General features: G+C 36.4%; 1 long non-coding RNA gene across 1 annotated transcript in view; it reads left to right on the top strand.

The window, feature by feature from the left end:
- Window positions 1-22,652, top strand: part of LOC103092275 (uncharacterized) — a 36,503-nt gene extending 13,851 nt beyond the window's left edge. Inside the window, exons 2-4 of the long non-coding RNA XR_001623967.2 lie at window positions 7,872-7,975; window positions 21,229-21,338; window positions 22,467-22,652. This is a non-coding gene — a long non-coding RNA (uncharacterized LOC103092275). The remainder of the gene's footprint in view (window positions 1-7,871; window positions 7,976-21,228; window positions 21,339-22,466) is intronic.
- Window positions 22,653-26,912: the final 4,260 nt, after the last annotated feature.

Here is a 26,912-nt window from a genome sequence, read left to right as displayed (position 1 = left end):
TTAATTCAGTCTGCTATGGACTTCCATTTTATGTGTGGGTTCATCCTATTTACATTCAGTTATAGTTAAAATCTATGTTTCCTCTTTTAATCCTGTCCTTTCTCCTTTTACTTTTTTCCTTCCCTCCTGTGTTTTGCTTTTAATTACTCCCCCATTCCCCATCCCTTATATTACTCCCCTTCCCACAACCACCCTCCTTAATCCTCTTCTACTTCCCTATAGGTCAAGATTAGATTCTATAGCAAATGAATCTGGAGGTTCTTACCTCTCTGAATCAATTCCTTTGAGAATAAGGTTTTAGTATTACTCATCACCACCTTCATCTTCCCCTCCATTGTAATAGTTCATCTTTCCTCCCCATACCTTTTTATGTTACATAATTTATCCCAATTTAGTTCTCTCTTTCAATTACTCTTAGTGCAATCCTCTTTTTTACCTCTAGCTTTTTCCTTTTTTAGGTATAATCCTAAATAGCTTACTACCACACTTTCCATGTATACTTCTTCTAACTACTATGATAATGATAATTTTAAAGGGTTAAAGATATCATCTTTCTACATAGGAATATAAGCAATTTGACTTTATTAAAGCCATGAGATCCCCCCCCCCTTATTTACTTTTTATGCTTCTCTTGAATTTTACATTTGGACATCAATTTTCTGTTTTAGTCTGGTCTTTCCATCAGGATATCTTGGAAATCTTATATTTTATATCATGATGAGACTTTCCCTTGAAATAATGAAGTAAAGTAAATGCTGCCAGATCTAGCAGCATTCTGATATATAATACTGACTGGGACTCCATGCTATTTGAATTGTGGTTTTTTCTGTCTGCTTGAAGTATTTTTTTCCTTTACCCCTGGGAGCCTTTATACATGGCTATAACATTTTTACAATTTGTCATAGGGGGATTCAGTACAGTATGTTTCTTTCAATATCTATTTAAAGCCATGGTCAAGACTATCTAGGCACTTTTGATTAATAATTTCTTGTAATAGGTTGTCTTGCCTTTTTTAATCATGATTTTAAGTCATTCAATAATTCACTATTGTCTCTCCTGGATCTCTTTGCCAGGGAAGTTTCTTTTCTTTTTTTCTAAATGGATATAATAGTCAAGAACTTCCTTTTTCTTTTTCTTAATTAGAGTATTTTTTTCCATGGTTACACTACAAAATATAAAATGAATGACTTTGATTATATCAAATTAAAAAAGGTTTTGTAAAACCAAAATGAATTTGGCCAAAATCAGAAGGAAAGCAACAAATTCAGAATACATTTTTATAACAAAACTCTGGGACAAAAGTTTAATTTCCTAAATATATAAGGAACTAAGTAAATTTTAGGAAAAAATTAAGCCAATCCCCAATTGACAAATGGTCAAGGGACGTGAATAGGCAGTTTTCATGTAAAGAAATCAAAACTATCAATAAACACATGATAACATTTTCTAAATCCCTCCTTAAATGCAAATCAAAACAACACTTAGGTAATATATCACACCTAGAAGATTGGCCAAATGGGAGCAAAGGAAAGTGATAAATGTTTGAGGGGATGTGGCAAAATTGGGTCACTAATACACTGCTTGTGGAGTTGTGAATTGGCCCAACCATTCTGGATGGTAATTTGAAATTATGTGCAAATGGCTTTAAAAATGTTTGTCCTTTGATCCATCAATACCACTGCTAGGTTTATACCACAAAGAGATAGTAGGGGAAAATACTAAAAAATATATTTATAGACAAGCTCTTTGTGGTGACAAAAATTGGAAAATGAATAGGTGTCCATCGATTGGGGAGTATCTGAAAAAATTGTGGTATCTGATGGTGACAATATATTATTATGCTGAAAGGAATAATGAGGTGGAGGAATTCCATGTGAACTGAAAAGACCTACAGGAATTGATGCAGAACAAAAGGAGCAGAACCAGGAGAATGTTACACATAAAGACTGATACATCATTGCACAATCAAATGTAATAGACTTTTCTACTAGCAACAATGCAATGATCCAGGACAATCCAGAGGAACTTATGAGATAGAATGCTATCCATATCCAGAGAAAGAACTGTGGGAGCAGAAAAGCAGAAATAAAACATATGATCTACTTAAGGGTTTGATGGGGATATAATTAGGTTTTTGATGTTAAAAGATCAATCTATTGCAATATGAATAACATGGAAATAGGTTTTGAACAATGATACATTTATAACCCAGTGGAATTGCTTCATTGTTTATAGAATCTTTTACCAAAATGAAATTTCCTTCTTTATCCCTTTTAATCAGATCAATTTCTACTTTAACCTTGTCTGGTATTCTGATTGTTACTCCTTTTTTTAAAAAAAATTTAGATGATGCCAAATAAATTGTGCTCCAGCTTTTTACCTTGAATTTGTGTGTATCACTCTGCCTGAAATATGTTTCTTGTAAACAATTCACAGTAGAGATTCTGGTTTTTTATTCACTCTGCTATCTGCTTCTGTTTAATGGCTGAGTTCATCCCATTCAAATTCATCATTATGTTTACTGTGTATTACCCTTCATCATATTATCTACTTTAAATCCTACTCTATTCTCTTTCTCTCTCTTCCTCCTCACCAGTATTTTGCTTTATGTGCTCCCTCAACTTCTCTTTCCCTCCAATTAACTCCCTCTTCCCATGTCTTATTCCCCTTCTACATCTCTGTGGGGGTAAGATAGATTGCTATACCCCACTGAGTCGAGTACAATATAATTCTGTACCCCACAATGTCAAGGAAGTTCATTGCCTCCCCCTCCTGAGTAGCTTGACCTGTCCATCAACATTGCTCATATAACACAGTTACGCCAGCTTGCATCCATATACATGCTGTACAGTGATAAAAGTGAGGGGGCAGTGACTGACCAGGGCTTGAGGATTTGGGTTTTTTTAACTAATGTGGGAAAAAAGCAGCAAGTAAGGGGGAAAGAGGAAGGGACTGGCAGGCTAGGCAACTTGTGGTCAGGTTACTAAGAGGAATGGTGAGATTTAAAACTATGATTGTCTACTCTTTCTAATAAACTTTATAAAATATATATCTGGGTAGGAATATTAATTTGGTTATTATACCATGTAGTATATTTGTTTTCCCCTCTCTGAGTCAGTTACAATGAGAGTAAAGTTTAAGCATTGCTCATCACCACCTTTATCTTCCCCTCTCTATAATGATTATTCAGGCCTCTTTATGTCATATAATTTGCCCCATTCTATTTCTTCCTTCCCTTAACTCCAGTGCAAACCTCTCTTTCAGTCCTTGATTAATTTTTACTTATTATTCATATGCATATATATCATATCATATATACATATTATGCCATATCATCACATTTGCATATACATCATGTCATCATATATCATCATATACATCATATAATCATAATCAGCTTACTTCTCCACCCTCTTTCTGAGTAATTTCCTTCTATCTTCTCTACTACTAAGAATAATTTTTGAAAATTATGGAAATCCTTTTTCCTTGCATTTTGTCCTTGATTCCCTTAAATTTTCTCTTCATTTTTTAAACCTTTTTGGGCTTCTCTTGTGAATTATATTTGGACTTTAAATTTTTTGTTTATGTCTGGCTTGTTCCACAGCAATGCTTGTGTGTAATGTGAAGCTATTAATCTAAAAACTCTGATCCCGAGCAAGACTAAGATTTCCAGCACCCTATTCACTTCCTGTCATTACATGCTGATGTAGACAGTATATACATTGGATTTCCAAGTCCAGAGACTTGGAAAGTATAGATCCGTCTTTCCCTTACATTTCCAACAGCTGAATGTTTGCTCACTGTTTGGCTTGAAAGCCCAGGTGTGTTTCCCTTAGGCAAGAGAGCTTCTCCCCTCTAAACTCCCTATCCATATAGTAGGGGAAGCAAGCTTCTCCCTAAGGTTTTACCCCTAAGGGAAATGGAAAATAGAAGGGAGGTTACTCTTCCAAACAGGAAGTAGAATTGCAAGCATGGCCCGCTTGGTGAAAGGGCAGTAGTGCATTACCTATCTCAAAAATCTCCTAGTTGTAGGGTATCCTTTATTCCTACTATTCCTGGGTGCACTGGTCCTTGCAATTAGCTTGAATAATCCTGAGATTCAAGGGAGAAATTGGTCTCCCCATACCCCCTTGCCATTCTGGTTTGCTCAGTCTCTACAATATATCTGATATGAGATTCCTCCACACTATGTTCATTGAGGAATTCTCCCTCACTATGGAAAATCCCAGAGGTATGAGAAAAGGAATCTAAATGGATAATGGTCCTGAGGAGGAGAAGGAACCTTAAAGAGCCTGGAAGTGGTTTTTTAAGACTTTTCAGACTCCATTGTTTTATGGAAGTTTCTGTATCAGAATCATAAAAAAGGACACTTGAATTCAGTGCCTGTATCCTGTCACATATATTGTATTTGCTGATTGCTTGTTTTAAGATTTTATTTTGTTTGTTAAGTTCTGTTACACTATGCCACTTTAAGTTACTGTGTTTTGACAATTAGCTATATGTGCTGTTATATTTTCTTTATTTGTACCTCATCATATGTGTATTGGTGGGATTGAGAGAGGAATCCTTCCCAACACTATGAAACACAAAACCAGCTGTTGTAAGGGCTGGTTAGAGTATAGCACTTCCTCTTTCTTCACCATAGCCTAATGGAGTCTGGACCTGACCCAGAATGAGTCAAACCCCTCCCAACTCTGCTTCTAGGTGATTTTGAATCTTCCCTCCTTATTACAAAATTCAAAGCTAGTTTGATATACTAATTGGCTAATTTATCTCTATGGCAAAGAGATAAAAGGGGGGAAAGGCCAGAACAGAGAGGTTGGATAGACCCTACCCCTACTTTGTCTATATCTATATTTAATGAGAGATCAAATATCTTTTCAAGAATGAAATGATGGTAAAAGATGATCTTCAGAACAAAGCAGTAACACTTCTTCAGCACAAGCCAGGTAGGAAAGGTATGTGGAAACCCAATTCTGCTCTCTATAGCTCTAGACAGTCTCTGGTGAGAGAGTCAGAAGAGAAGTGAGGAGAGAAGTCAAAGAGTACCCAGTCCTCCCTCTGGCCAACAGCTTTTCCTTTTGAATCCTCTTTAGAATTCCATGGAATTCTTCCCCTGTTGGTTCATGATGGTTCCATCTACTTCTCTTGGATCCATTTTCATTACCTTTCATATTTTCTTTGCTTTTTGTCATTCTTCCTTGATTACATATGACTGGACTGGAGAACATACCATTATAAAAGCACCTTTGAGTTGTTTGTAACAAGAGGTAAGGGTCAATTTAGTAGCTAAAGTTAAGTGTTAAAGCACTAATCCCCACCTCCGCATTTGTAAAACTGTAATGGATGAGACATATAAAACATGACTTTTAAGGCTTTTATAGTCTCATACCAGAGGAGCTGGGATGGTTTTCCTAGGGTGTGGTTCTCCTGAATGACTCCCAAGAGGGAGCAATTCCCATGAAGCCTAAGTAGCTTCTGGATGGTTTTTAACTCTTCAGTTTAATTTACCTTCACCAGCATGATCTAGATTCTTGGTGATGTTTTAGACCCAAAAGGTTTTCTTGAATTCATTTATACTTGGTATACTTAGTATACATGGCATACTACTGGGTTTTTTTTATAAAACTGTCTTCTTAGTGAAAAATCAATGTGTCCTGAGTTGATATGTATGTTTTTCAACACCCTCCTCAAAAGGAATAATATAATTGTCATAAAATTCTAGTTTTATAACAGTTAAGAAACTTGCTAACTCTCAAAATCTAGGAAGTGAACTGCTTGGAGAAGGTGCCATGAAGATGCCTGCAAAAACCTCACACTGCACAAAAAGATCCAGAATGAACTTTGGATTGTAATGAAATTGAACTGTGAGAAATCGTAACACACTTATTTTGTATGTATACTCTAATGTCAAAGGGGACTTCCCCCCAATTACCTTTTTGTCAATGTGCCTAGTAATTATTGGTTTTGTCCTCTTTCCCTTTTATCCCCAAATTATTGTAATTTATAAGTTGGTTATGTTTACAAGATCCATTTGGGGAGACTAGTCTTCCAAAGGGCCTCAGGGGGGATTGTATAATTTGAATCTGTTACCCTCAAAACTACAATCCCCAGCAATACTACAATCCCCAACAAAATTATGATTTCCAGCACCTGCTTCTGTCCTATCCTTACATGCTGACGTAGACAGGATATTAATTAGGGGGAGTTCCATGTCTAGCCACTCTCTTTCTTTCCTTGTGGGGCTTTGGTGGAGTAGACATTATTATTATTTGATTTCTTAGCATAAGTTGGGGATTAAAGGATTTTATTTAATAGAAACAGCACATTAACAACTATGCAATAGTTTAATTGACAAAGAGCTGAACAAAATGAATAAGACTATTTGAAGTGCATTTCTTATTCCCCAAATATATGGTACCCCTCCAAAGTATAGGAAACAGTATGAAGATTTAGATCACTTTCTACAGATATGCTGAATAAAATTTAATTCTTTTTGACTTCCTGGAATTCAGTATACCACATTGGATTTCTGATGTTGACAACAAAATACCAAAAACAAACAAACAAAAAAACCTATTGGTTTATAAGAAGACTGGAAGAGCACTATATATTTGGAGAAAAAAAATCATTGAATATAATAGAAGTAGCAGAAGAGCTTCTGGTTAGGACTTAAGTTTTATTTTCTTTAAACTCTCATCATCTATGACTTTTACAGTAATATGCCTATGAGTATATTTAATAATATTTTAATTATTTTTTTAGAAAAAAACAAAATTAGATATTTTATTTTACCCTAGGGGGCACAAATGTTTTTAATAGTTTAACCTATGTCAAGTCTTCTGTGAGTTGTATGCAGCCAAATGAGAAAATATTGCCATCTTGTGGTAAAAATATTCCACAGCAGACAAAGCAAAACAAAGGTTGGGAAAGACCTTTGGAAGGATATATTCAGCTAGCTAAATCTAAATATAAAGATGTTATATTTTGAGGCCTAAAATTTCACACTAACTTCTAGTAATTTTCTTCCTAATGACAGAAATATGAATATTATACTTAAAAATCTGCCACTCCCCAACAAGCACATCTAGGATCAGCATATGATTTTTTCATGTGTCAGTCATAGAATAGCATCAAATCCTATGGATGTGGTTTTAGTTTGAAGTTCATTATGATTACTTTATTGGAAATTAATCTAGTTATGCCTAGAGTAACAAATACATTTACTTTTAATGTCACTTCTTGTTGAATCAAGAATCAGGGCTATTTTTAGTTACTTATTAGATTTATGAAACATTTCTGAAAATGTTTGTAAATTTAATGCCAAGTTTTACAGAAGAAGGAAGGATTAGTGAATAAGCATGTACTTACTGTCTATTATGTTCTAGATACTGTACTAAATCTTTAAAAATATATATTCATTTGATATTCACCAAGATCCTATAAGATAGGTGTCACTATTACCTCCATTTTGTATTTGTAGAAACTGAGGCATATTGAAGTGAAATAACTCCCATGCCCTTGTATTTGATGTTTCAGGGGTTAGGTTCGAACTTAGCCCATTCAGGGTCCTGTTATGTCACCAGCTGCTTCTAGAATTTCACATTATTTAACCCAGTCTTCTCCTCTTTTGAAATTGGTCTAATGCATAAACAAAATAGGCAGCCACATTGTGATATTATCTAATGGGTGAATATATTTCTATTGTCTCAAAAAGTTTTCACCATAGTTCTTGCTTGAATTGCCTAAAACTCTAACTATTTATTACTCAATTTAGGTTTAAGTCAGAAAACTAGAAAATTATCTAGATAAATGACACATTTAGGACACTTTAATTAACTTATTTCATGGTTTACTTATTGTATCTTCAGAATAGATGAGGTCTGACAAAAAGGCATCAATAAATTTGGACAATGCAGTAGTACCTAGGAAAGAAGACAAAAGTAGAATGACTTGGGCAATCAGAACATTGCAGGTAAGTTGTAGATCTAGCAAACAAATTAATATAGCAAACTAACATTTAACTACCCAGGACTCAAACTATTTATAAACTATATTTCTTTTGAAAACATGTTAAGTAAAAACTAGAATAATTTTGAAAAGAAAAAAAATTGTTAGTCATAAGCACAGTGTTCTTTCAAAAATAGCTTGGTAGCATCAAAAACTGAAACCACTCTGACAATCCTTCCAAAGCAACATTTTAAAAGTGCAGAAAAAATGGTAGAAATCAAAAACAAATAACAAGATGAAATGAGAGGACTCTCTAGAGAAATACAACTTGAAAGGAAGGCAGAGAGAGTTTATTTTCATGTAATAACGGGGAAATGGAAACATGACTACACACAGAGAAGGACCTACCAACCTCCATTTTCACCTACTGCACCAGGTTATAAGCCTGGGCATAGCTCAACTTCAGAAACTCAGGACCCTGGCTACACACACAACACAGCACTCCAAAACCGAGATCAGTTCCTTGATGTCCCAAGTCCTGGTATCACCCTGCAGTGAGGACTGGGAGTTCATTGTGCTTGGCCTTTTCAAGACTACTCTGAGATGAAGAACTAGCCCAAGGGCAAAATAGCTCACAGGAAGCCACCAATATAGGAGAAAGAATCAGTAGGTTTCAGAATTCTCAAGAACAAAAGCAAAAAAAAATGCTGGGAAAATAGACAAAAAATAAAAGAAACACTTAACCATAGAAAATTTCTATGTAGACAAAGAACAAAGCATAGAATCAATAGATGATGACATCCAAGTAGCCACACACAAAACCTCAAAGAAAAATGGAAATTGGTCCCAAAGCTGAAAGAACTCAAAAAAGAATTTTTAAAAAATCAAATGAGACAGGTCAAAGAAAAATGGGGAGGGGGATGAAAGTAAAACAAAAAGAAAATAACTTAAAAAGATAAATTGCCAAAAAGAGGCAAAATAATATGGTGAACAAAAGGATTCAATTAAAGGTAGAATAAAACAAATGGAAAAGGAGGATCAAAAGGTCATGGAAGGAATTTAGCTTTTAGAAATTAGAGTTGGGAGAGAAGCAAATGATTTCATGAGAAACAAGAAACAATAAAACAGAATCAAAAGAATGAAATAATAGAAGAAGCTATAAAATATCTCATTTAAAAAACTGAATATCTGGGGGTATAGCCAATATGGCAAAGTGTTCCAGAGCTGCTCCATTCCACCATGAGAATCTCCTCTGACAAGATTAAAATATTACCACAAAATGAATACAGGGGTGAAAGAACCAACTAGGAGATAGTGTGAAACAACTTTCAAGAAAAGAAAAACTGAAAAGGTAGGCAATGAATGAACAAACATAAAAAAATTAGCAAACAACAAAAAAAGCACCTAACTCTAAAGAATTTTTATGGAGAGAAAGAACAAGGTACAAGACACAGAAGAGGACAGTGAAATCAAAGGAAACACATACAAAGTCCAAAAGAAAAATATGGATTCGACACAGACTCTGGAAGAACTCAGATAGGACTTGAAAAAACAATTAAGAGGGGCAGAGGAAAAGTGGGAAAGAGAAATTAAAATGATAGCAAAAAGAAATGGGCCAATTTAAAAAGGAAAACAAAAAACTGACAGAAAACTCAGGCCTTCAAAATCAGAATTGACCATCTAGAAACTAATGATATCAAGAGATTGATCATTATTAAAGGGATTTTCTAAATATCTCCCTCTGACTCCTTAAGAGTCTAGAGAGCAGGGTTTCTAAGTATATCAGAACTGACAGGTTCAGTGAGTCAGTGAGTCAGAGCTGAAGATTCCATTATGAAAGAAACCAGGACCTGAGTAGAGGAAGTAGCCTTCCCTCTGACAGGATATTTGGGGGAACAGTTGGTGATTGAGGAGATAAGGAAGCAGCCAATGATAGTTGGAGGTATTTTACCTCTAAGATCTCAAGAGCACAAGAAGTCAGTCTCTGAGACAAGGAGTTTCTGGCAGTGGTTGCTGACAGTTGGGCTGATATAGAAAACTGATTGAAGGAGTGCATGGTGGCTATATATTATTTTAGGGAGTTGGTAGTTAGTGAATAATTTATAGAGAGACTATAGTAGATTAGGCTTGGTGTGCCAGTTAGAAGCATCTATTTTGAGAAGTCAGAGAGAGTTTTAGGAAATTTTAGGTAGTATTGGGAATTTTAGGCATATTTATGTGGTATAAGATTTATAATCTCTACTTTTATATCTGTATATCTTTCTTAAATTAAACAAAGTTTCTGCTAAACTGCTCTCCTCACTTTGTTGAACTATTTAATACAAACCTTACACCATCTAGAAACTAATTTCAAGAGAAATCAAGAAACTACAAAGCAGAATCAAAGGAATGAAAAAAAAAGGGAAAACATGAAATATGGGGAAAAAATGACTTTGAAAATAGATCTAGGAGAGACAATATGAGAATTATTAGACTACCTGAAGGCCATAAAGAAGAAAAAACCTTGGACATTATGTTACAAGAAATTATCAAAGATAATTACTCAGAGACCCTTGAACACAAAAAGAAAATTGAAATTAAAAGAATTCACAGATTACCTCCAGAAAGAAACCCTCAAATGACAACTTCAAGGAATATAATAACTAAATTCAAGAGCTACCAAACTAAGGAAAAATACTTCAAACTGCTAGAAAGAAACCATTTAAAAGCTATGGAGTAGGCAGATTCAAGATGGCAGCATAGAGGCAGTGAAAGTTCAGACCTCTGAAAACCCTTCTTTACTTATTACATTCTAAATGGTCCTAGTGGACTGAAAATCAAACCTAACAAGACAGAGCCAAGGAACACTCCTGCTGGGCTCAACTTAAAAGGTATGCCCCCCAAAACCGAAATTCAAGAACACTCCAGTTTAAGGGGAAGAAAGAAGGAAGGTTCCAGGACCTCTTCACCATGTAGACCTCTAAGCTTCCAGTGGCAGTTGGAACCTCTGGGTGGGCAAAGGTGCTGATATAGAGGAAGTACCTTGTGGGTAAAGCTGTGCCAGGCTCAGAGCTTCCAAAACAGGCAGTGGGGAAGAAGTTAGAAAAGAAACAGGGAGTATAGAGCAGGCAGCCTACTTGGAGCAGCAGAGGAACTCCATATTGTGAAGCCCCCTTCACGAGGTTTTGGTCTCAGGGCATATCCAGCAACCCAGCTGGACTTAATCCCACCAAAGATTTCAGAGGGCAGGGAAGCTCAAACTCCAACCCCCCACCACACACACACACACACACACACACACACACACACACACACACACTGCTGTACTTAATCCCATCAAAGCCTAGAGAGGGCAGCAAATCTCAAGTTTCAACATCCTTCCCCCAAAGACTGCTCTGAAAGATTTGCTAACAAAGCTCCAAGGGTGAAGGTGAAGGAAAAGTCCAAAACCACAAAAAAATGAGAGAAACAAGAGCTCAGGAAACTACAGGGAGTAAAGAAGGGGTAAATATGAGCAAACAACAGAAAAAGAAAAAATAAATTACAATTGACAGCTTTTATACAGTCAATGAACAAAGAGAAAACAGGACAGGGAAGGATATGGGAACACCAAGAAAATAAACAGAAACCCCAGTGAATTGGATACAGGCTCTGGAAGAACTCAAGACACAATTCAAAACACAATTAAGAGAGGATGAAAACCACTGGGAAAAGAACTTAAAAAGTAAGATAAGTCATCTGGAAACAGAAAATAGTGTCTTGAAAGCCAAAATCAACCAGCTTGAAAATGAGGCAAAGAGAATGAAAGATGAGGCAAAGAAAATGAAAGATGGCCTCCAAGGAAAATCAGACCAGAAGGAGAAAGGTGGCCAAAAAGCCAAGGATGAAATCTAGTCTTTAAGAACCAGAATACAACAATTAGAAACAAGAGACTTCACAAGGCAATAGGACACTATAAAACAAAATCAAAAGAATGAAAAAAAAATTGAGGATAATATGAAGCATCTCATTCACAAAACAGAAGATTTAGAACATTATTCCAGGAGAGACAACTTAAGAATCATTGGTCTATCGGAAGACCATGACAAAAGAAAAAGCCTGGACATCATACTACAGGAAATTATCCAAGAAAACTGTCCTGATATTCTAGAACAAGAGAGAAAAGTGGAGATTGAAAGAATCCACAGATCACCTCCTGTACTTAATCCCCAACTGACAATACCCAGGAATATTATAGCCAAATTTAAGAACTATCAGACCAAGGAAAAAATATTACAAGCTGCTAAGAAGTCATCAAGATACCATGGAACCAAAGTGAGGATAACACAGGATCTGGCTGCATCTACATTGAAGGACCAAAAGGCATGGAATATGATATTCCAGAAAGCAAGGGAACTAGGTCTACAATCAAGAATCAACTATCCAGCAAAACTGACTCTATTGTTAACCAGGGAAAGTGTGATCATTCAACAAAATGGAAGAATTCCAAGCATTTGTAAAGAAAAGACCAGACTTGAAAGGAAAGTTTGATGCCCAAGCACAGAACTCAAGAGAATCATCAAAGGGTAATTAAGAAAGAAGGAAAAAAGAAAATCAAAACAAAAAAAACCGTTTTTTAAGAGACCCAATAAGTTAAAATTATATGTATCCCTATAAGAAAAGAGGTTATTGGTAACTCTTAAAAATTGTTATTATCACCTGGGCAGCTAGAAGAATTACACTTAGAGGGAACAGTGACATACTTTTTGGATGAAATGCCAAGATATAAATATGTATATAGATTAGTGGTAGTCTCTCGGTGACCGAGAATGACTATTGTCTTTGTGCATTATCATCTACAGTGTACTCTCATATGGCTTTGGAGTCCAAAGACTGAGGCACAAAGTTTGTAGCACATGGGGCATGGAACACCAGAACACCAGTTGTTACTGGAGGTGCAGTTGTGGCCTGGTGTCGGCATTCATACTCAGCAGCAAGATATATATATATATATATATATATACAACGAGAGCTTAAAAAGGAGTTAATACTAAAAGAAATGGGAAAAGAAACAAAAGGGGGTAAATTTATATGTCACAAAGAAGCTCATGGCAGGAGGGAGCAAAAAATAAAAAACTGGAAGGGTAGGTAAAGAAGTTGGAGATAGGAAATACTCAACTCATGTGCATTGTAATTGACTCAATGAGGGAAGAAAAAGCAAATACATTGGGGCAGAGAAATGATTTGTGCCCTATAGGGAAGTAGAAGGGTAAGAAATGGATTGGTCGGGAGGGAAGCAGTATAAGGGAGGGAGAGTGTGGAGGGGTAGTGTAAAAAGACTGTAAATAATATAAGAGGGGAATAAGAAGGAAGGGGGTATAAAGGGAAGTAAATAAGGGTGGGAATTAGGGGGACTGATTAAAAACAAAACATTGTTGTAGATGGAAATAGTGAAAGAAGAAAAGGCAGAACTAGGAGTAGAAATCAAAATGCTGGGAAATACACAACTAGTAATCATAACTCTGAATGTGAATGCAATGCACTCACCCATAAAACGCAAGTGAATAGCAGAATGGATTAGAAACCAAAATCCTACCATATGCTGTCTACAAGAAACACACACGAAGAAGGTAGACACACGTAGTGTCAAAGTAAGAGGATGGAGCTAAAACTATTGGGTATCAACTGATAAAAAGAAGGCAGGAGTTGCAATCATGATATTTGACAAAGCCAAAGTAAAAATAAATCTAGTTAAAAGAGATACGGAAGGTAATTACATCCTGATAAAAGGCAGAATAGAAAATGAGGAAATATCAGTACTCAACATGTATGCACCAAATGGCATAGCATCCAAATTTCTAAAGGAGAAACTAGAGGAACTCAAGGACGAAATAGATAGAAAAACTATACTAGTGGGAGACCTGAACCTTCCTCTATCTGAACTAGATAAATCAAACCCAAAAATAAATAAGAAAGAGGTAAGAGAAGTGAATGAAATCTTAGAAAAATTAGAGTTAGTAGACATGTGGAGAAAAATAAATAGGGACAAAAAGGAACACACCCTCTTTTCAGCAGCACATGGTACATTCACAAAAATTGACCATGTATTAGGGCATAGGTTATAACCTAATATATAGGTATAACCTAATATATAGGTTATACGTTGGTGATGGATTATTATTGTGCCAAAAGGAATAAAGAAATGAAGGAATTCCATGTGACCTGGAAAGACTTCCAAGAATTGATGCAGTGTGAAAGGAGCAGAACCAGAAGAACATTGCACACAGAGACTGATTCATTATAGCACAATAGAATATAGAATAGACTTTTCTACTAGCAGCAATGCAATGACCCAAGACAATCTAGTAGAACTTATGAGAAAGAAAGCTATCTATATCTGGAGAAAGAACTGTGGGAATAGAAATGCAGAAGAAAAACAAATGATCAGTCACTTAGTTCAGTAGGGATATGATTAGATTTTTGATGTTAAAAGATCACTCTATTGCAAATATGAATAACATGGAAATAGGTTTTGAACAATGATACATGTATAACTCAGTGGAATTTCATGTCATCCCTGAGAGGGGAAAAGGAAGAGGGGTGGGAAAATCATGAATAATGTAACCATGAAAAATATTCTAAATAGAAAAATAATTAAAACTCTACTTTGCATATTATCTATTTTTATGTTCAAATTGACTTAACACTCAGACTTAAATGTCAGTCTTCTCATTTGTCTATAATGCAATTACTTTCTGTGCTGCAGTACCATTCACATCAGACTGCAGTAAACCCCCAATTATTTGGAGAAAAGGTAAAAGTAATGTATGTCTCAAAGCTAAACTATTTTAAATCAATCCTGCATTATTTACAGAAAAATATCATTTTAATGTATTATATTTTATTTAGAATGCTTCTGGTTCCTTGTGGAATGAATATTTTACTGATTTAATAACCATGGAATTTGAGAGTCAACATTGTATACTGGAAAATAAATTAGACTTGTTAGGAAAATTGTGGATTAAATTATGTGTCTAATAGTTAGCTATTACATAGTCCAATAGTCCACCCTCTTTAGCAGCATTGGTGAATGTTTTTGAGTCTCCATACCAAAAAGGCAATAGCCTTTTTGAAAAGAGACTCTTGAGGTTTGCAAAGCACTACACACATCTCTACATATAAACATAATGCAAATACACATGCATAAACAAATGTGTACTTTTATATGTAAGTGGTATACTGTGCTACCTACATGTTATTAGTGTTCACATGGGGCTAAATAGATGTACATTGCAGGGAGGCATAAAAAGATATTTCTAGAATCTTCTTCCCCCATCCTTTTCCAAGAGAGACTTTGGTTCCTCCAAGAAGGTTGTTGCCAGAGGACAGATGGCATCTCTGTTTTCCTTAGATAAAAAGATCTACAAGACTACAGTTATATCTGCTAATAATATTGCTCTGCCCCATATTGTTAGTCTAAGAGGGAAATAATTTTTAACTCTAAACTGCATTCATTAGCTATTCCTTAACAGGGAATGTGCCCCAAACTATATATCAAATGTGTGATCCCTTCCTACCAAATGCCTGTATCACAATGAATGCACACAGCAAATAATAAGTAAATCCATTTATCCATAGTGATATCAAACCAAAGATTACATATATAATATCATACACATGTTATTTCAAAGCCTGGGAGGTAAGTTCTAATAATATCCTCATTTTAAAGATAAAGAAATTTGCTCTGAGAAGGTAACTCACTTGCCCAGTTTCACGTAGGTATTACATATTAAAGAAGGGCTTTGAACCTAGATCTTCTTAATTCCAGTTCCAATAGTCCACCCTCTTTAGCAGCATTGGTGAATGTTTTTGAGTCTCCGTCCCAAATTGTGACTTCAAGCTGCCTGTGAGCCTCTCAAATTACCCCAGAGAACAGAGGGAAGAAGTGCTTGCTTTGGGCAGTTGGAGAGAGGAGTGAGGCATGCAAAAAAAATGTTCTTGGGCACTGGCAAGAGGGGGATACAGAACAGCTCTGCCCATGCCTGCCTGGCACACATGCCAGTACTTAACTAATGCTTCTCTATACCATTTTGCCTTTCCTACTACCTGTGAGTCTGTTAACTCAATTATTAAAAATGTCAGTAATGGTACTGACCCTACATATCTCCCAAAAGTTTTCATGGGAACCTTGTTCACACTGTGAACCTTCACAAGTACATTATGAAACTTGAGTTACCATATAATTGTGAAATATTATGTTAAATAGATATACTTTCTCTAATAATTACTCATGGTTCTTTGGTACTCTAATATGCGTGAATGCCTTTCCTCTCCATACTCAAGTGACATATATACTGGAAGTATTTTCTTCCACAGTTTGTATTAAAATATAGAAAAGAAGAGAGAAGTGTGCAAGACACAGAATCTTGCTTTTGCAATTCAGGTTGGCTCATGGAGCTCATGAACAGAACACAAGGATAAAGTTCCAAACAATGTTGGCGATTTTTATAAGAAGGGCCAGTGTACTGGAAGTTTTTCATTGGTTCCTGTATTTTTGGAGCTGAGAGACCACTTCTGTCAGAGGGGACTAACTGAATTTCTGTGGGAAGCCATTGAACCCTGCCTCTGAGGTTCCTCTCAATTCGTCATTTGGTCTATAAGAAAGATTTTATTCACCAGATTACATCTGTTGCTGCCTCCTTGTACTCCTGATACCATTTTCAAATTTAAAGCTTCCTCAGAGGGAGAGAGAAGCTTTAAGGTAGGAAGCTAGAGAAAGGATAGAAGTTTTATATACCATGAGGGGGATGATGGAGTCGAAGTAGAGATATGAGGTGGCAGGAATGAGTCTTTATTAATTATCAATAAGCCACAGCCAAGCTCTGATCAAGGGACTCTTCCGAAGGCTTTTACCAGTCCAGAGATCCAGATTCAATACCACACAGGTCGGAGAGATGATAGAGAAAGATTAATGATGGAGCCTGGCCCAAGGCCAGGCTCCAGCAAGGACAGCCATCAGTGCGAGCTGGAAGGGAGGAAGAGCAGAAGAGAGCGAGGCGGAGCTGTCTGGGCCCTATTTAATCTCTTTGATATGCAAATATACACAGTACATAGGGATGATTCTCATTGGTTAATGACAAGGTATAGGTGTGGCTTCTCTTAACCAGGTGAGCACAAAGAAACCTGTGTTCCCGCCTAACCTGGGGGAAGCTGGGGTCAAGGGTCAGAGGCTTTCCCAGCCATGTGCAATACTGAGCATGCTCAAGCCTGAGCATGCTCTCTTCTAAGACAATCTGTACATATCAACTGTTCCCCTTGCCCATAGCTAGGGGTGGACTGCTACAAAATTAATAACTGAATTACTGAGGAGAAGACAACCCGAGAAGTTACCAACTGTCTTTCATCAAGGGAAATCTTCAGCCTCTAGGCTGGAGCCCTGAGGGTGACTTTGCTATTTTGTCACCACCCTATCAAAGCATCTTGAACTATATTTCTCTACCAAACTATTTTGGAGAGACAATAGACAGGAAAGCTAGATAGGAATATTGGGGTTCAGAGAAAGACAGAGTAGAGATAGGCAGCTTGAAGTCAGAAGGGAATCCCCTGAGGGATTAATAGTATTTTGGGGAGATCTAGTGAATTATAGTTTAGGGAATTTTCTTTGGCCCTCCTTCCCTTCCTTGTTCTAATCCTTTCAAAATAAACCCTTTTGTTATATTCAAAACAATTCAAATTGAGTTTATCTCAAAGTCAGGTCTGAGGCATTCCAGTCTGACCTACCAGTCTTGCCCAGAGAGAGACACTTGAGTTAACAACTTAACATCTTAATAAGTGAAACAACTCACTTTTTTCCTTTGACATATTAGGACACTGAGGCTCAAAAATATTAAATCAATTGCCTAACACCACAGAGTTTCTTAGTGATGGAATTAGGATTTCAATCTACAAATTATGATTACAGAGCCAATAATATTTTACCTGCAGAATATTAAATAACTCTCTTTAGCTAAAATCTGCAGGAGAGTAGTTCAAGAGTTAAGAAACAATATTATGATTGAGATAGAATTATGTATATAAATATACATGTTATAAATTAGTATAATTTTTTTCTGTCTCTTGATGATAGCAGGTTAAAATAGTACAATCCTAATTTGCATGTTGTACTCTGTGACATTGAGTGTTTAGGAATAAATGTTATTCCTCTGAAACATTTTCAAGTGACTTCTTTGGAGATGAACTTAAAGGACAACAGAGAACAGAGAGAAATTTAAAAAGGACTTAGGACTAGATTTTGAAGTAAAAGGGAAAATATGTGATTCCCTGGTCTGATCTTTCCTTCACTCTTAGGGACAGGGGAGTCAAAGTGGCAGCCAAACTAAGGTACTTGTAAGAAATCTGGCACAGGGAGTCTAGCGTCTGATGGTGTCAGATAGCCATTTCCTGAAACCTCAAAACAAGTCCTCTGTCTTGGTGCAAATTCTCATCAATGCTGCATGTATTCAGGGTCTCTTTCACCTTGTGCTTCTTGGCACTGTGCAGTGGCTCTTTTGTGATGATCCCTTCTTCTGAAATCAGACACAATTATTAGTCAAGGTCACATAATATTTAACAATCAATGGCAGGTTTCTATAGTCTAAGGCTTTGGGGTATGCCTAGGTAAGATCCTATTAAAATATAAAGAAAAACAATAATACAATTAAAAATTCAAAAATGTATACTTAACATTCCATGACAACATATCAGCTAAAACAGTGTCCAACTTGTATATGGACTTTCATAATAGTATTATCTGTGGTCCAGTTTCAGGAGGAGAGTACAAATTGAAAAAAAATGTATTATAGAAGTGTTTCACTATTGGGAGGGAACAGTCTGAAAGCTTAAAATTCACCTCCAAACTCATTGAGATTCCTTTTCTTTATCTCTTAGTCAAGACCTCCTTCATCAGTAGGGCAAAATCATTGTAGTCTGGATCATACAAATCAATTGCCCTATGCATCTCCTTAATCACCCTATTAGGTTCATCATTAAAAAGTGGTGTTTTCTTCCTGATGGACTCAAGGTCTTCTGGGGAAAATCTCATGTATTTTCACTTCATGGACTTCATTTTGTTTTACCACTGGCATATCTCTAAGTGGACACAAAGAAATTATTCCTGCTGCTTCCTCTTTATCTAGCCTAGTTAAGTTTTTCCCATTATTGTTTACTCTGTTGGTATCTTGTGCAAAGCCTTGGGTCATATTCAAATTTACTAAGTTCTCAAGGATATCAATTTTTCATTTGCATTTTCATTTGCAAAACCATCATTTTCATGTCATCCCTTCTAAATCAGGTCACCAGATATTTTAGATGCTTAACAAATAGACACACAGAGACACAAGACTTATAGACCACACAGGCACAGATTACAGCCAGAGGTACATAAGCCATGATGTCACATAGCTTAACATCCATTAGGGGTTTCCGACAGTCCATAGAAAATACATAATGATAATTATTAGGGAACACCAGAAACACAAAATATGGTACATACAGAAAATAATCAAAGAACAAAAACAGTACATTGTAAACATGTCTACAGACATGCCAGATCCCATTGTATTATTGCTACAATGTATATTGTACATAAACTAAAGACAACACAAATAAATTTCAAACAATTAAAACAGTTTTTTTTTCTCTTAAGATGGCTGCCCCAAGATGGATGCCAGGGTCTGTGGTGCAGCTTCAGTAACCCCTTCAGGAAGCCAACCCTCAGAATTCTATGTAAACCCCTAAGCTCCTAGCTAGCTAAATACACTGAGAAATACAATCATACAACAAATAAATACAATATGCAGGTTCTTCAAACCTAGCTGACTCAGCCAAAGTGTTTAGATAGGATTTTGGGTAAGGAAAAGACAAGAGGAAAAAAAGAACATAAAAATCTACTTTATTGTTTTGGAAGGGAAAGGAATAAGGGCTTAGAGATTTACTTATGCTTATTCTTAATAAAAAAACTCACTTAACTATGCTAACTAGGTTACTAAACTAAAACTTAACCAAGTTCCAAAATCTTACTCAGCAGGAATCCAAAAAAACTGTTAGAGCCAGGATCTGTTGTTGTTAGACGTTCAAGCAAGTCTTGATGTCCAAGTGAGACTGAATACTGCCAGGATCTAGATACAGGAATTCTTCCTCAGTTCAACAGGAAAATCCTCTTCATACCTTCCTCTCAACTTCCTCAGGAGACCAGAAGAAAGTCAGCTGGACAAGATGGAATCTTCCCAGATCCTGTAGCTCAGGCTCCCATGGTCACACACCACTGTCAATCATACCTAGGTTTGCATTTTTTCAGTTTTTGCACAGTTTCGCAAATTGCAAACCTTTCCATCCTTTTTATCACAGTACCATGATTTTTCTAGATTCCTTTGGTCATGCCTCTACGGTCTCCCATACTGAGGGGGATTCCTGCACTAAGTACCATGTGGATGAACCTCATTTGGGTGTTTTGGTGTGAAGTATTGATTTACCTCATTTCAATTATTATTTCCATAATAATAATAATTATTCCTAATGTTATTATTATTCCTGAAATTTACATTTTTGTATACCTGATTCCACTTCCTACAGTTTATCATTACATGATCCCTTTTTGCACAGAAGTAACACATTAATGGTTGATTTGTGGATTCCTGCAAAGGGGCTATGGTCACTCTTTCATTTCCTTTTTCTTTTTCAATTTTTTTCCATTAATGCTCTTATTTCCTTCCTTAATGTTTCCACTAAGTCACTATTATCTTCATCTTTCTTTTCATGAGTATTAAAGACATAAACTGCTACTCTTCTTAATTCCTCAAGATCCATAGTAGCCCAGTTTGGGCAGTTAGCCTTAAAATAGTGTTTGACTACTTTACAACAGTTTTTTTTTTATTTTTTTGCAAACTGTCTTCTTATTTGTCTAACAACTCTTTCCCTACAAAGATCCAGGTCTGTATATCTACCTCCCAGATCCATAAGTCTATCTATAAACTGGGAGGAGTTTTCATCATTTTTCTGCTTTAAATTTTCAAATTTAGTCTATGTACCGGGCCTATCGGAGCAAGCTCTCGTTGCTTTTAGTAATGCCTCCATAGCCTGACATAGTTGTAAGTATTCTTCTTCTATATTCAAAATCCATTTTAGATCTTCACTTGGCCAATGATGTTGGTCTCCTTCCCTGGGACTTATTAACAAGAGAAACAAATTTGCTTGCAGCAAATTTTCCACATCAATCCACATGGGATCATGAGTGCAGTAAATACTTTCAAGTTGGTTTGTTTGGGTTTTTTTTTTTTTTAATAGCCACAATGGGATCATCTTCAAAGGAAGGAGGATTTATCCTGAATCTCTCAATATCTTGTGGAATGAAAGATATTTGATGCCTAATGGTCCCAACATCTCCACTATTAAGAGTGAGTATTTCCCTTGGGGAAGAGGAATTTAATGGAATTATTTTCAATTACTGGTGTTTTGCTTTTTGTTTGGGATGCAATAGAGTGGGTAAGGGGATGTGTAGAAGTGATAGGAGTGGGGAGGGGGGGAGATGGGTCAGGTAGGGTTGGGTGGAGTGAAAGTTAGTTTGAAAAGGGGGAGGGATGGGTTGAGTAGGGGGAGGAATGGGTTGAGCAGGAGGAGGGATGGATTGAGGAATGGGTTTATCAGGGGAAGGAATGAGTTGGACTGGATGAGAAATGGATTGAACAGGTCGAGGGATGAATCAGACTAGGTGAGGCAGAAATTATTTTCTTAATAGGCTTAGATGGTGAGGGACTATAAGGAGATGAATTTCCAGGTATAGCCTAAATTTTTTCTAAGAGGTTTGGAAGAGTTTTTTTTTTTCTTTTCCCTTCCCCCTATGGGTAAAACACCAGCAGCCATATACTTTCACAAGCACATGTTTCAATGACCACATGAGCAGGGAGCCACTTCACTGAACTAGCCTGGGAGGGCAAAAGGGTTTGGGTACAGAGCACAGGCTGTGGGTTGTTGAGATTTTGCCCTTAGGAGGCTCTGAAAGCTTCTCAAAGTTAAGGGACAGTTTTAGTAATTGTTACTGCTGCTCTCTCTGACTGCTCTCCCCAGTGTTCCACCTCCCACTTAAGTTAATGCTAGAGGGATGTGGAGGCTCAGAAAAAGGAAAACATAGACTTCCAGGAGCAAGATAAGGCTAAACTTTGTTAATTTAGCCCAATAATTAATACTTTCTAATAAGAAAAAACTGAGCTGAACTTATTAACTCCCTCTAATACTCAGGAATTCTGGGCTGCAAGATAGTAGCTTGTGGGGGCAGAGTATCCTGCCCAGGAGGCAGATAGACAAGAGAGGTGAAAGCAACCCCCCAAGTGAAAGCCCTGAGAGGTCTGATTGTTGATTAAAAAAAACCTGGTTTACCAGGCAGCAGCAAGCATTCAATTGTTCAGTTAAAGGGGAAATAAAAAAATATTTCTTACTGTTCTGTGCAGAAAAAAATTAGGTATTTCCAATAGGCTTTATAGCTGTAGCTTGTGGCTAATCTTCCCTTTTTGTCTATTTCAAATTAGCTACTAAAGACCTGACTTAAGGATAATAAAAAGTGAAGAAAATTGAAGAAAATTGAGGATATTCATCAAACCTTTGTGGTCTACCAAATGTAATAATTAAAATTGGTTGCCAAATATAAACTTAAAAATTTGGTTTGACAAAAATAATAATAAAAAAGAATTTTGGTCACCATATATAAAATTCAATTCTTAAAAAATGTTGTTAGTAGCTCTTAATAATTTAATTTAATATAAATCTAGTAAAAGGAGGGAAATGTATGAGGGAAGTCAAAAATATTTCCTAGCGTACCACCCTATCCAAAGAAATTCAGCTTGCTCCCTGAAAGGTCTAATCTCCACTTGGAAGTCCAGTAGCCTCTTCAACAAGGGTCTCACCAGCATAAGCCTCTTTCTTCAGCTTGATTCACAACACCGAATCTGTGCACAGAAGCCTTCTTTAGCCTGACTCACAAATGCTGAATGTATTTTCGTAAAGAGCCTCCCAGAATGAATCTCAGAAAAAGCTTCCCCTTCAGCCTAATTTCTCCTAAAATTGCTCCCAGGAGTCCTTGAACTGGCTTATTATAAGCAGTTTCTCCTCATAACTTCCTGTCTCTCTCTCACTTCACAGGAGCCAATTACAGCCTCTCAATTTTCCTGGGCAGTGCTTGTGATCTTTGGGGGTGTGAACTTTTTCTAGTAAAAGTGTGAAAGGAAGGGTACTTCAACTTTTTGATTGATTAACTTAAAATAAACAAAGAAGGTTTTAAATTTTCTTTCACACTCCTATAAAACCTTAAAAAATTATCTAAGTGAAAGCAGAAGAATTAACTTGTACTCCTCCAGTGGACCTCCATCCTGGAGAGAGGAGGCCTTTGTTCCATCCTGCCACCCAAACCTTGGGAAGTGTAACAACAGATAAAGGGGGAATAGTGTATCTAACTAGTGGAATTTCAAATAAAGCCCCAGATTATTAGCCTTACCAATAAGATGGGGTAGAAAATCTTTAAAGAGGTATTTAAGTTGTTAGACACATAATAATCAAACTTTTTAACTTCAATGCACTTCATTTTCTCTAGAACCTCATTTTTCCTACAAGATCATATCACCCCTGAAATTCACACATTTTTAGTATTCTCTATCCATGGAGCCCTTCTTTCCTTTGATTAGAGATGACAACCAGTGGACAACTGACCGAGGAGCTTGGAACAATTTAAAACCATTGTGTAAAGTTGTCTGTTTGAACTGCTAAAATCTTGGAAAAAATTTGAACAACCAGCTACATTATTTTAAAATGGTGAGTTTATAATCCCAGGCTACAAGTGAGAAAAATGCAGACATTTTCCTTTTTTTTCTTTCCTTGGTGCCTTATCATTCAGCACCTGAAGCTTGAAAGAAAGCCATACCCCCACAAAATAAGAGGGAATGAGTTCTTTGTAAAAGAAAAGTCCCAATTCCACACCTAAAGAAAAATGAACTGAAGGTAGTTCTACTCAGGTAAAGGAAATGAGGAGGAAGTGTTAGAGTATGCTCAGATAGATACTTTGGTTAATAGGATGAATGACATTCAGATTCTTTCTGCTACTTTGACATTCTAGTTCTTTCTATACAGGACAATCAGTATCAGAATTAAGAGTGAGAGTTTAAGCACTCTTTCCAAAAGTAAAATTCTTTTCTGGAGACTTTCTGCTTTTCTTTTGTATGTGATAACTATACTAGGACTAAGGAGGAAATATGAGAAAGATATTTAGGGAAGGAAACATTGTTCCTTTTTTAATTTTTATTTACTTATTTTTTTATATTATTTTTTTATATTATTTTATTTATTTATTTTTCTTTTGAATCAAGTATAAATTGGATTTAAATGAGCCAGAATTACACCAAGTTCTCTTCCAGGTCAAGACAAAAGGCAAGATGACTGGAGATACCTCATAAGATAGCTGATGAACTTGGTTTCTTCAATATCCAACCAGGCTCTAAGCACTCCACAGTACCTGTTTCATCAGCCTTGATGGCCATTAAGGCCATTATTGATCTCATCAGGTTCCCTTCTGCCCAAGGAAGTCCTCACATGCTTGGGGAAAATAATCTAATAGATTTGAGACCTGTGAGGGACCCTTAATATGTTTTAACTCACCATCCATGATGATTTACCATGGTGTGGTCGCTGTTCATAATATATCTTCTTGGAGCCTCAGGTGACAGCTGGGTGGCACATGCACACAAAAAGATGAAAGCAGCCCTAAAAAGAAATTGGCACCCTCTCAAGATACTAGTTGTTCCTTAATACTTGGGCATCTGAAACATATCATACACATTTATCATTAAACATGCAGCAAGATCACAGGAAACAACCCCCAAGCTTCAGAACATATAAATCAGAGTAAACATGTTAATGCAAAGTAGGATCCTGTAGAATATCTGTGTAGGACCTACAAGAATAGAATAAATAATATATAAATAAATAGAACATAGAGAAAAGTTGCAATAGTGCAGATCAAAACCCAGTGTGTGAGATCTCATTTGGATTTACCTTTTTTTTAATTTTAAATTTTATCATGTTTTTTTTCCCCCAATTACACTGAAAACAATTCCCAGGACTTTAAAAAACTGAACTTAGCAATAATTTAAAAAAGAAAATAAAAAGAATTTTGAGTCTTGAATTCTCTCCAATTGATCCAAGGATATGAATAGACAATTCTTAGGCAAGGTAATTAAAGCTCTCTACTGTCATTTTAAGATTCTCTAAATTATTATTAATCAGATAAATGTAAATTAAAAGAACTCTTGGTTACCACCCACACCTATCAGATTGGGTATTATCACAGGAAAGGAAATGAACAAAACTTGGAGGGAATGTAGGAAAATTGAGACACTAATGCACTGTTTGGGGAGTTTTGAATAGATTCAACTTTCTGGAGAGAAATTTGGATATATGCCCAAAGAGTTATAAATTAGCACATACAATTTGACTCAGAAATTTCATTGCCAGGTTTATATCCCAAAGAGAGCTCTTTTTGTGGGTGCAAAGAACTGGAAAGGAAGGACCCATCCATTGGTGTAAGAGGGTCATTTTACTCTTACTTAAGGTTTGTTAAGTCTCAAGTTGTTTTAGCTGCTCCTCCCTGGCCTAAGGACAAGATGGCTACCTTCTGGCCTGGAGCTCTAACAAATGTGATCTGACTTCCCTGAAAGGTAGATTTATTAAAGTTGGTAATTGGGAATTTGGGAAGGATGGTGGCCTAGGAAGTTCTCTAAGCTGTTAAAATCTGTCCCAGATCTCCCTGATTAGCAAGGATGGCTTCAGCCTCCAGCAGAGCTGGGGCCACCTGGTCTTCTTCTCCATCTCTTTCAAAACCTACCTAACTGCCTAGTCTGTGTCCACCAAAAAAAGTCTTGGAGGAAGAACAAATATAGAAGCTAGAAAAGGAACTAGGGACCAGACCGATGGGGTCACCACAAGTTCAGGTTGATGAGAGCCGAGGTAAAGAAGCCCACGGAAGAAATCGAGATGGTATTTTGTAGCCTTCACAGGATCGCAAAGATGTCTCTGGGATGAAGGAATTGCTGGCTGAAGCAGGACTCCAAGTCCTGCTTGAGATCTGGAGTAGGGAGGATGCCCAGGCCCACAGCTGTGGCCAGCTCACTCCTCTCTAACTCTTCCCCCTCCTCTTCCTAGCTGCCAGTTAACTGTACCAGCCCAGAATTCTGCATTCTGTTCTTGCCTTTCCAGCCAAATCTGCTTTTTCTCTCTGCCACACATCCCATTTTCCTGCATCCTGGTATTCCTGTCTTTCACTGGGGAAGGACTGAACAAGGTCTGGTATAGGATTATCATGATATTCTATTGTGCTCTTAGAAATGATGAGCAGAAGGACCTCAGAAAATCACGAAGAGACTGACACCAACTGAAGCAAATGACATGAACAGAATCAGGAGAAGCTTGTAAACAATGTCAGAATTATAATAAATTGAACAACTGTGAATAATAGCTATTATCAGCAATACAATAATCCAAAACATTTCCAAAGTGCTCATAAAAAAATGCCATCGACTTCCAGAGAAGGCACTGATGAAGTCTAAATATAGACCAAAAAAACCCCACTTTTTTCAACTGTCCTATTTTTTTGTTTCAAGTTTCCTTCCATAAAAGGATTACTATGTGACTGCACATGTAAAAATCTATATGAAACTATTTACCACCTTAGGTACTTGTGAGAAGAAAGGAGAGAATTTGAGACCATTTTTTTTTCTTAAAATGTTGGAAAATATTTTAAAGATAATTGGGGAAAAATTGAATTAATTCATTCATTAGAGAAATGCAAATTAAAGCAAATATAAAGTACCAACCCATTCCTATCCGTCTGGCTATTATGACATAAAAGGAAATGGACAAAACTTGGAAGGAATGTGAGAAAATTGAGACACTAATGCACTGTTTGAGGAGTTTTTACTGATTCATCTTTC

This window comes from Monodelphis domestica, chromosome 8 (genome assembly GCF_027887165.1).
Source record: "Monodelphis domestica isolate mMonDom1 chromosome 8, mMonDom1.pri, whole genome shotgun sequence".
In the NCBI taxonomy this organism is placed as follows: Eukaryota; Metazoa; Chordata; class Mammalia; order Didelphimorphia; family Didelphidae; genus Monodelphis; species Monodelphis domestica.
This window is presented reverse-complemented; position numbering and strand designations above follow the sequence as displayed.